This window comes from Accipiter gentilis, unplaced genomic scaffold (assembly GCF_929443795.1).
Source record: "Accipiter gentilis unplaced genomic scaffold, bAccGen1.1, whole genome shotgun sequence".
Lineage (NCBI taxonomy): Eukaryota > Metazoa > Chordata > Aves > Accipitriformes > Accipitridae > Astur > Astur gentilis.
Window position 1 is genome coordinate 791,609 of NW_026061103.1, and position 10,688 is coordinate 802,296.

The following is a 10,688-nucleotide window of genomic DNA, read 5'->3' on the forward strand; positions in this document are numbered from 1 at the left end:
TGCTCCCGCATGATGCAGAGGGCTGCATGCAGAAACATAACAGCAAATTATAGATCTTTGTGGGTCCCAAGCAGCGTGAAAAATCTGCCCGTTGTTCTTTTAGGCAGTAGTGGGGTGGAGGAAGAGATCTCCATAGCCATACCTGGTCTATGGGTTTTTTCCGTGTGGGCAATGAAAGGATATGCCTTGGCATTTTTGAAATCAGCATTTTCTACTTGTGTGTTTTTCCATCCAGCCTGAATTTTCAGTGATATTAAAGCATCTTTTTACCTTCCCTCTAACGGAAAAGAGTCTACACTGGCACATATCGCATTGTGCCTACCTCAGGAACATTGCGCTCGGTGAAAGACCTATGATGTAAATGAGCATCCGACTGGTGGATTTACAGGCGAGGGATGTTTTGGAGTTGCACATACAACTGGACTGCTGTAAAACTTAGAGATGTTTTAAAACTCAAAAAGAGTTTTTAAAACCTGAAATCAGTTGTTTGTTTTGAGTGGGCCCATGTTTAGAGATGGAAATATTGAGTACAGTGTAAACCAGTTGGAATTACAGAAATGAAGGGTCTCACCCAACTGGCTTACCAGTCAGTGGTGGAGATGTAAGGATAAAAATGAAACAAATTGCCAGTTAACCTCTTAACACTTTGTTGTACGTGTGACAGACAAATCACTGATCTACCTGTGCTGTTTCCCATTTCTCTATGATTCATGTACAAAACCTTGCACTCTGCAGAGTGCGTGAAAGATGGTCAGCCTTTCAAGCCATATCACTGTGTAATCTTTGTATTAATCACAGAGCAATAACTTGAAATAACATTCAGGGTAGGTGAAAACAGCCTTGGACTCTAGCCTTTCTGTTGTCATCTTCACCTCTGGAAAGAAACTAAAACTATAAGGTGTGTTGCAGTGAAGCTTACACCTTGCAGTTGAGTGAGTAGGTGTATACTTGTTTTCTCACATTGAGATATGTTTCTTCAGCTATGAAATGAATAACTGATCATTTGAAATGAACACATGCATATGTATTTTATAATCTGAGGTATGTAGTTACAGAACAGTAAGTTCCACGCTGGTGGATAGCAGTGTAAAGATAATACACAGCAGGTTTTTCCAATAGCTCAGTTAAGTTTATGACTAGAAAACTTGCTTCCAACAATTACGAACTGAGATTCAGAAGAAAAAAAGCCATCAGTACAGTGTGAAGTATTTTCAATGCGAAACTGTGTGCATGTGTTTTTCCTTTGGAGGCAGGGCTACAAACCATGCAGAAACACACCAGCATACTTGAAGAGCTGCTGACATTTACTACTTCCTGGCAATTTCTTCTGGAGAAACAAACAAAACCCCCATGAAGCCAAAACACACCCTAAGGGGCAATACCCTTGTATTTGTCAAGTATGTACAAGTGGAGAAGGACTGTTAAGTACTCAGCTCAAAGGAGTCCTCTTAGCTGCAGATTTTTGAAAACAGTTAATAAAAGCAGCAGCTCTTGCTCTTGAGAAGAGTACTGTCCCGTTTCAGAAGGCAAATCCTCTTCTGCTTTCTCCCTTCTCACCCAGTAAATTCACTGTATCACGTGCATCTTAGTCCTGTGTTTGTCTGCGCTGTGGATAGAGGATGCAGCACCCACCCTGGATGCACCAAATGAGACTGTTTTAGCCACCTCGTTAGCCTTTGCACAGGCATTGTCTCACAAATGCCAGATTCTGTAGGTGCGGGTACCTGTGGGAATCCTATGTATACCTAAGGGTTGACCAGCTGATGTTGCCAATGAGATGGTATTCAAAGCAAGCTGTGATGAAAATAGCCCTACTAAGATAAGTTGCTTGAAATGAGTATGCCTATATGAAGGAATGAATACTGATAAGCGGTGCAGGTAATTAAGAAAGTGTATAAGAAAGGTCTCTGTGCATACAGAGTGTCTGGCACAGGATGCACGTTAGGCACCTATCCATCAGGTAATTTTAGCAGAGCTTGAACTAAAGCAGACTCCTTTTATTTTCTTTAAAACACTGAGCTTTGTTTTTGTCAATAAATCTGCCAAGGTTTTGATTAATTTTAGAAGTCCTGATCTCTAACTTGCCTAGTTTTTCAAGCTAAGGAGAACAAGCTTAATCTATGACTATTTACCTTCTGCAACGTGGTAATACTTTCTACATCAGCTTTTATGGTATGCAATTTTATTATGGAACAGCTGCATAACAGCTTGACTTAAAATCAGTTTTACATGAAGAGGACAACTTTAGGAGTACAGATACGTAAAGCATATCCATGATGTTTTGCTAACTGAAGGGGACATGCAAGAGCATGCTGTGAAATACCATTCACAAAGATATTTCTAAGTGTACCAAGGCGAAATCGTACTGTACTCGGTGAGCAACCTCAAGTAGGATCCATGGTTCTAGTGCGAGGCAGAGGGGCATATGTGTAAAAGCGATGAAATTGTACCCCAAGAAGTTATAAATAATATGGAAGTTTGGTTAATTGGTGTAAACGGTGAATATTGGCAAACATAACTGCAATGCTCTTTCTTGGGAAATGGAGAATGAAAATAGCTCTGGTGCTATTTTGTTGCGAGTTTCTTTGGCCTGTGAATCAGCCTGTAGAGCCACAAGACAGCTCTGGAGTAAAGTATTGGAATTAAGTTTTTTCAGTTTTTCCCTGGTCCTGTTCAGAGCAGAAGGGATGAGATATATACATATGTTTGTATGTTAGAGTTTTGATAAAATGCACTTAAATCTTGAGCCTGTTAAAACATTTGGTCTCGTGGGGAGCAAATCTTGGGTCAGTTAATGGGTTCTTGAGTTAGATGATGTCTGTCTGGCATTTGATAGCATTACTTGAAAACCAAATGCATGATTTATTTATCCGCTTTAGAGAAGGAGACATATAGGAACATAGGAAGGCCGAGAATTACATGGACTGCGAAGTATTTTATTTGGGCTTTTGTCCAAAGAAAAAAGTGCCTTTTCAGTAAACTGGTAAGATGTAAGGGCTCAAAAAATCATTGAGAGGGTAAGTCGACCAGACTGAGTGGAATACTACCAACGATGCGTTCTGTGTTAACTCTAGTAATATAAGAGGTAGTTGTACCCATGTAGCAGTGCTATTTTTATTTCTTTCAAAAGATGCTGTTGCCTCGTACTGGGAGGAATCCAAGTCCCATAATGGCCCAACATTCCGAAAGTCGAGGTGGGGAAGATCTGCTAGTGCAAGTAATTAATGAACAGGCAATACCTGGTGAGGGTGTGTTGGTACGGCTGGTGGAAAGCACTCTCTGTGTGTGCAGTGGACAGTCTCAGCAGTACCCCGCTTCTTTGGAGGCAGAGAACTACACTGTCGCTCTTGGCATCTGTTTTGTCTGGGATGTTTTTAGAGGAAACGCGTTTCAAAGTGTACTGCCCTGCTTGCACGTGCTGGAGAGGTAGCTTATGGCTGTTGCTTCCTTGGTAAGGAGAAGGAGGCAGCAGTGCTGTGCGTGGGGTAGGTGTGTAAGCAGGGGGTGAGCTGGCAGCAGGGCTCCTGCCTGCGTACTCCAGCCCCAAGTGTAGCCCTGGCCACAGGTGTCCAGATGTAAGTGTCGGGGCACAGCACAGAGGGAAAGGCCTTGCCCTGGTTGCCCCGAGCTCCTGATGCACCACTGCCCCGGCAGCCTCTGCTGCTCGCTCAGAGCCCTTCTGCAAACCCCACGTGTCCCCCACGTCCTGTCCCAGACTGCTTCCCACAGGGAGAATCTTGCCGCCCCGCTCCTTCCAGAAGGTGGAAGGGGAGTGATAACGGAGACTATAGTCGCTAATACAGACTTGCCCAGTGAGTCATCATCGCAATAGAGAAGCACGTGTTTGTTTTAAAATGGCAGCAGCAGCAGGTGTGGGGAATGAATTGTTTTGATGCGCTGCCAGGGATAACTCAGAGTCACACCTTCCTTGCAAGTGGTACAGTTTTCTTTGTGAGTGGAAAAAATGGTTTGGTGCTTTTGGGTTGTGGGTTGTTGTTTTATGGAGAAGTATTTATCACACGAGCTCTGCATATCCATTGTGTCTGAACTCCTGCCAGATTTTCATGCCAGGTGCTTGTGCAAAGCCCGCATACACCCTTACTTGTTTCCATTTCTTGTTTTGACTTCTGAAGAAGCTGACTTGTGCTCGAGCAGGGTTTGAGTCTGACTTGCGACGTTATCCTTGCTCTTGTGCTATGGGATGCTCTGTTTCTTGTTTTCCTGCCTGCAGAAAGGATGCGGGTACCACCTGGACCTTTTTGTGGTGGCAGAGATGCTCAGGGTGTGCTCTGTGATGGGGCTGCCCTGGTTTGTGGCTGCGACCGTCCTGTCCATCACCCACGTGAATAGCCTCAAAGTAGAGTCTGACTGCTCAGCTCCAGGAGAACAACCCAAGTTTCTGGGGATACGAGAGCAGAGAGTCACTGGCTTGCTGATCTTTGTGCTCATGGGCTGCTCTGTCTTCACTTCTGTGTTAAAGGTGAGAGAAAAATGCAAACCACCCAACAACTGCGAGCTTGTTGGAGGTTACAGAAAAACAGTCCCCTCTCTGCAGGCCTGAGTAGTTAGTTGTGGAGCGGAGGAGGAGGAGGTGATCCCAACCCTTGGGGCTTGACCCACGGTGGGAACCAGCCTCAGTTAGGCTTTGCAGCCCTTCAGGCCCCCGTTTGGTGTGCTTGAGAAGAGCAAGCAACGCAACTGCTTGAATTTTTGGGTGTCTTTCAGGCCCGCCCATGTTTATGGGTTACAGTTGAGCATATTCAGACCAGCACATCTGCTGTCTTTCAAACAGGCAGCCCTTTAGTGGCTGCAGTTTGCTCCCCAAATGCCCCGGAGCAGCCGTTCCCAGGAGCTAAACACACTGAGGTCATCCCCGTGGGCTTCCTTGCACGTTCCTCCCACAAAGTAATCTCGTCTCTAGGCTAAAAGGAGGCCTGTGGCCTTTGCCTGTTGCCCCAAGAATAGGCAGAAGTGTTTCTTCTACAGCCAGAGAATGCAGCATAGGGTAGCACGGGTGAAATCGCCTATTTTCCTCCAACCTTTCTGGAAAAAAGGATTATTCTGAGGAGAGGTAGCTCCCAAGTTCAGCCTAAAGCAGAGCCTTAGCTCACTCGTGCGCACAAAATGGCAAAAAAATGGTTAAAATCTGACCCATCTCTAAGCCTGAATGGAAGCTGGAAAGCTTCAAGCAATTTTAGGCAGTGCCTGTGGAAGAGGGTGGTAATACTGAAAATGCAATACAGAAAAAGAAACGATTGCATTCTTTCTTTTTTTTTTCTCCCCCCCCCCCAGTTTATACCAATGCCTGTGCTTTATGGCGTCTTTCTCTACATGGGTGTGTCGTCACTCAGAGGAATTCAGGTACGGACTCTTTTACAGCGTGCAGCATGTCGGCTCCCTGGTATTTTGTCTCCGTAGCAGCAGGGAAAAAAGCAGTGGCATGGGAAAATCTTCTCACAGAGCAAGCAATGAAACTCTTTTGTGTAAGAAAAAGATTAGTGGAGGCACAGGAGGTATATAGGGCTGGGAGGACCAGGCAAGTTCAGCGCTCTCTGTTGCAGGGTTTAGGGCAGGTCAGTGTTTGGTTACGTGAAAGCGGGGGAATTCAGTGCAAAGGGAAGGCAGTTTCTACCACTGGTGGAAATCCTCGCGGGGGGATTCAGTGGGCCGAGAAATGCTAATAATGGAATGGCATGGAATAGTTGCCATTTGGTGGGCAGCTCTCAGGGGCATGCCGGTTTCTAGATGGAGCGAAGGGAAACTGGGTGCTGCTCCCAGGAGGAATGCGGTGGGATCCAGGATTTCTGACGGCAAGCGAGCTGCTGCAAAGTGCCTCCACGTCTCGAGAGGGCCAGAAACTTGCTGCAGCCCCAAGGTGGCAACCTTTCCCTTTTATTTTGCAGTTCTTTGATCGCTTGAAGCTGTTTTGGATGCCGGCGAAACACCAGCCGGATTTCATCTACCTGCGGCACGTGCCCTTGCGAAAGGTGCATTTCTTCACGGCGATCCAGCTGACCTGCCTCGTCCTGTTCTGGACCATCAAGGTGTCCCGTGCCGCCATCATCTTTCCCATGATGGTAAGAGCTGCCACCGCTCGGCAGCGGGATGTTTGCAGTGTTGGAGTGAGAGGTGGCATCGTCTCTGAGCTCACTGCATCTTCCCTCTTATTCATGAAGGTTTTGGCTCTCGTCTTTGTCCGGAAAGCGATGGATTTCTGCTTCTCAAAGCGAGAGCTCAGCTTTCTGGATGACCTTATGCCAGAAAGGAAGAAGAAGTTGGACGATGCCAGAAATGAAGCTGGAGAAGAAGAAGAGGTAAGGCTTGCTGTGTCCTCGGGGCTGGACATCTCCGTGTGGCTGTGAGATTGCCTGTTTCTCTTACAGCTTGTCTGGAAACGTTGGGGGAAGATCAGCACTCAATCGAAATAGATCCCAATAGCCTGTAACTTTTGTAACCTTTGTTTCCTCAAGTAGCAGTGAGCTGAACGCTTGAATACAGGTGTAATTTTTAAAACGAGTCGTTTTTCACAAAGGTCATTATCATTATGATGATTATTATTAGATGCTGCTGCTGCTGCTGCTGGCAAGACTTGCTCATAATCGTGTTTTGAACACACAATCCCCCTGCCCCGAAATCTTTGGAGTGAACAGTTTCTCCCCTGCTGCACTAATACGAATAGCTGCCAAGGGGCAGAAGCGGAGGACAGACTGCTAAGTTTGTGCTGGGCATTCAGCTTATCTCCACTTGGATCAAAGACAGAGAACGTGATTTGTCCCTTTTTTACATCAGGAGTCCAGGAGGGCCATGGAAGCTGCTGCTGCTTCAAGTTCAGTTCAGCTGAACGTGGGGAAGACCAGTGACGTGGATATCCCAAAGCAAAGCAGTGACAGGTAAAGCCCCACCAAGCGCCAGGACCCCCGGCAAGATTAGCTTGAAGGTGTTTGGCAGAGTTTTCTCCACTTGCCTCTTTGTGGGGCATCCCACAGAAACCAGCAGGCAGCTTGGTGGGAAAATCAAATTCGGGGGCAGGGCTGCAGGAATTGATTGCAGGGCTCTGACCCCAAGCAGAGTGGCTGCAGCACTCGCGTTTGACCCCCAAACCTTGCCTCATCAGTGCCTTTACGGTAGCTGGGGATCCTCATACTTACACATGAGGAGTTGCAGGTGTGATCTGTACCAGCAGTGGCTTAGGAACCCGGACCGGGGCTAAGCCCCAGCAAGAGCCTTTGCACAGAGCTGTTGCTCTGCAGCTCCCCGGCTTGCCTCCCAAAACTCCTCATCCAGCAAAACCTCCCACACTTATGCGGAGCTTTGATTCTCGGGGCTCCGCTGTTCCTCTTGCTGATGCTAATGCCCTTGGTGGCATCAGTTCCCATAATCACGGATTGCTATGTAACATATTTATTGCAGGACTGATCCTTCTGAGATTATTATCCTGGATGAAATGTCACAAACGACCGTATGGAAGGCTCTCACTTTGAAGACAGAAACCCTTTGAATCCAGGGAGGAAAAAGGTAAAGGATTGCATGTGATCGTGACAGTGCTCCTCTGCAAGCGACGGCGCACGCCTATGCTTTTCCCACGCTTTGGCCGGCAAAGCTGAGCAAACGGCCTGTCCCTGGGAACAGGCAGTGAGGACCGTGGCATGCAAACCAGCTCCTCTCTGCTGGGGTGGTCCCCCAAACAGGGCTGAATCAGCAGCAGCTGGCAGGTCTTCCACTGATGATGGTCTCCCTCTTTTTCTCTTCCCTTCGCCTTTCCCCACTCCCGCTTTTCACGTTTAGGAATCTTGACTTTGAAGGAGAGGAGTGAGAGCGTGACTCGGGGATGTGCCAACGCAGATAGAGGGAGAAAGCGCTTTGTTTCAGTTGGAGGATTCCCATTAAAGCCATGCAGATGTTTTCAGTTATCCTTGGTGTGCTTCAGGCATTCAGTATCTCTAGACCAGCAAGCTGAGGGGAACGTCACAGTCAAGGGGAGTTTGGTGGTGTTCAGTCTGTGTGCGTACGTGCGTGTGGGGGTGTGGGTTTGTAGTGGTAGAGGGACTGCTACTGCTTTATCATTCAGTGCTCTTCTTTTAATACCTAATTCCTCCTCTTTTTTTTTTTCTCTTTTTTTCAAATGTAAACTGGGAATGTCCAAAATAATTTTCTGTTGTAGTTCATGCATTCTCCACTTTCTTCTTCATCACGACCGGGTTTTTGGTCTGGTTTGGGGTCCTGGCTTTAATTCGCTCCTACGTCTCTTACTGATACAAGAGGGATGCCCTCTGTGGCAGGGCAGCATAGAGAGCGTCCAAGCCGTTGGCCTAAGGTGAAAGAAAAGCATTTGCTCCCTGCGCTCCAGTTGTACCTTTCTTGGTTGGTTTGGCAAGTATCACAATAACGTGTGATGAACTGACCGTAAACCCCATTCCCCGTCCCCCTGTGCCACTGGGGGGTGGTAGGGAATCCAGGAGTGAATTTGTGCCCAGGAAGAAGGGAGGGGTGGAGGGAAGGTGCTCTGAGATTTGGTTGTATTTCTCATTACCCTGCTCTGGTTGATTTGTAATAAATTGAGTTAATTTTCCCCAAGCGGAGTCTCTTTTGCCTGTGACGGTAATTGGTGAGTGATCTCTCCTGGCCTTATCTCGACCCACAAGCTCTTTGTTATATTTTCTCTCCCCTGTCCAGCTGAGGAGGGGGAGTGATAGAACGGCTTTGGTGGGCACCTGGCATCCAGCCAGGGTCAACCCACCACGGGGGGAAATGATGTACTTAAGAAATTATGTACTTAAGCCACACGAAAAAGGCCACAAAGCTCTTGTGAAACAAGATCCCCTTTGTATGATCAACGCATGCCTTGCTAACAACTGTGCCCCTGAAGAAGAACTAAAAGACTGAGAAGAAGGGAGCATCCTACCCCAGGAGGCGCCAAAAAGTTGAATAATTGCTAATAGGCATGAAGTCAGAAACATCTTCGAAAACTGGAGGAAAAGTAAAGAAAGGTGGCAGGGGGAGATCATGACCACCAACTCAATTCCACACCAAAAAGGCTTACCCCCCACTCTCCTTGAGCATGCGCTGTAGAAGAAAAGAACACTGGACCTTCAATTCCAAGCAGGGGAACTTCAACCTGATAGAAACTGTGCGAGATAAGCGACTCCCAGCACTAGTTTTGGGAAGAACTTTGGAAATTGAATATGTATAACTGAACTGTATAGATTGCTTGCCCGTTTAGGCATGAGGGGTGCTAGCGTTGCGGATTACCACCTCGCCCCCATCTTTTCGTAAACATGAACTGGAATAAAATACCTCTGCTCTGCTGTGTTTATATTGGCATTTTGCACCCTGGGTAAACGACCCCACTTTTGGGACAACAGTGGGGCAGGCAAAGCACCGCATCCCGCAGGCCGAGGGGCTCAGGCACCCACGCCGCTGCCGGAGGACTGCCGGCAAGAGGTTTGGCATCTGGCGAGGGGCTGCTGGGCCAGGGTGCCCAGGCACCCACCCCACTCCCCCAGCCGCAGCCACGAGTGCTCTCAGTGCTGGGGCAGAGGCCGTAGCAGCTGCCTGTGCCCAAGCCTGTCCCGAGCGGAGGGAAGACTTTGCTGGCGAGGAGCAATCCAGTGAAGGCATTGCTGAAATTGCTGGGCTTGAAATTGCTGCCGGGCCAGGAGGGGGCCGAGGGGTCCTTGTGCAGCACGTCCTGCTCCAGGGGCAGCAGCTCTCAGGCCAGCAGCAGTCTGCTGGGGGGGACGCTCAGCAGGGACTCGGGGATGGGGACCCATGATACCGAAAAGCCGGTCGAAGAAACTCTCGAAGACTCATTTTGGAGTTTTAGAAAGTAGACATTCTTTATTGCAGCGCTGGATGCACGGGGGATAGTTCCACCTAGCATGCGTGCCACAGCTTCAGCACAAACAGGTTCTATGGCGTAACTAATTACATATTAATCAGATTAGTATACATAGACATAAAAATTACTGTAACTGAGTATCATAGGACTGCCTACATCTGATCGCACGCAACGGTTCTTCATTTGAGTCGAAGGGCTGCTTTTGCGCCCACCGATCCATTTCAAATTCTGTTGGCTGACCTTCAAGTCTTGTTCGTCATCCTTGTTCTTTGATCTTGGAGATTAACATGGTTTCAGTCATATATGGTCAGTTTCAATATTAATCTTAGCTAATGTACAGGAACATCCAGTCATAAGAGCAAAGAACTGTAAAACTTAGGAGTGGGTTACTAACTCTACTAGTTAATTACTTGGCTACACTTCTGTCTATTTTTTCAATCATAGTGTTAGTATAAGATTTCTAATAATTATTTACCAAATCTCCCTTTTACAGTCACCTAGCAGCAAACCAGTTTCCACGGCTGGTACAAAATATTAAAACCAACAAATATTTAGACATACCATACATTCTGTATGGACATATGCTATCACCCACCGCCTCACTTTGGTGCCCTCCTCATTCACCTCCAGCAGCTCCGAGAACTGCAGGGTGTAAAGCGTCAGCCACCAGTCATGCGTCAGGTATTTCACCTGAGGGACAGAGGGGGCCACTGCGTCACTGTGAGTCTCCCCAGGCAGGGGCCACCCTAAACCCATCATCCAGGCAGGCTGCAACCCCATCAACCTGAGGTCATGGCAAGGCAATATCCCCCATTCAGGATTTGTGGGAGAAGGTCGCCTGTGCTCCCGG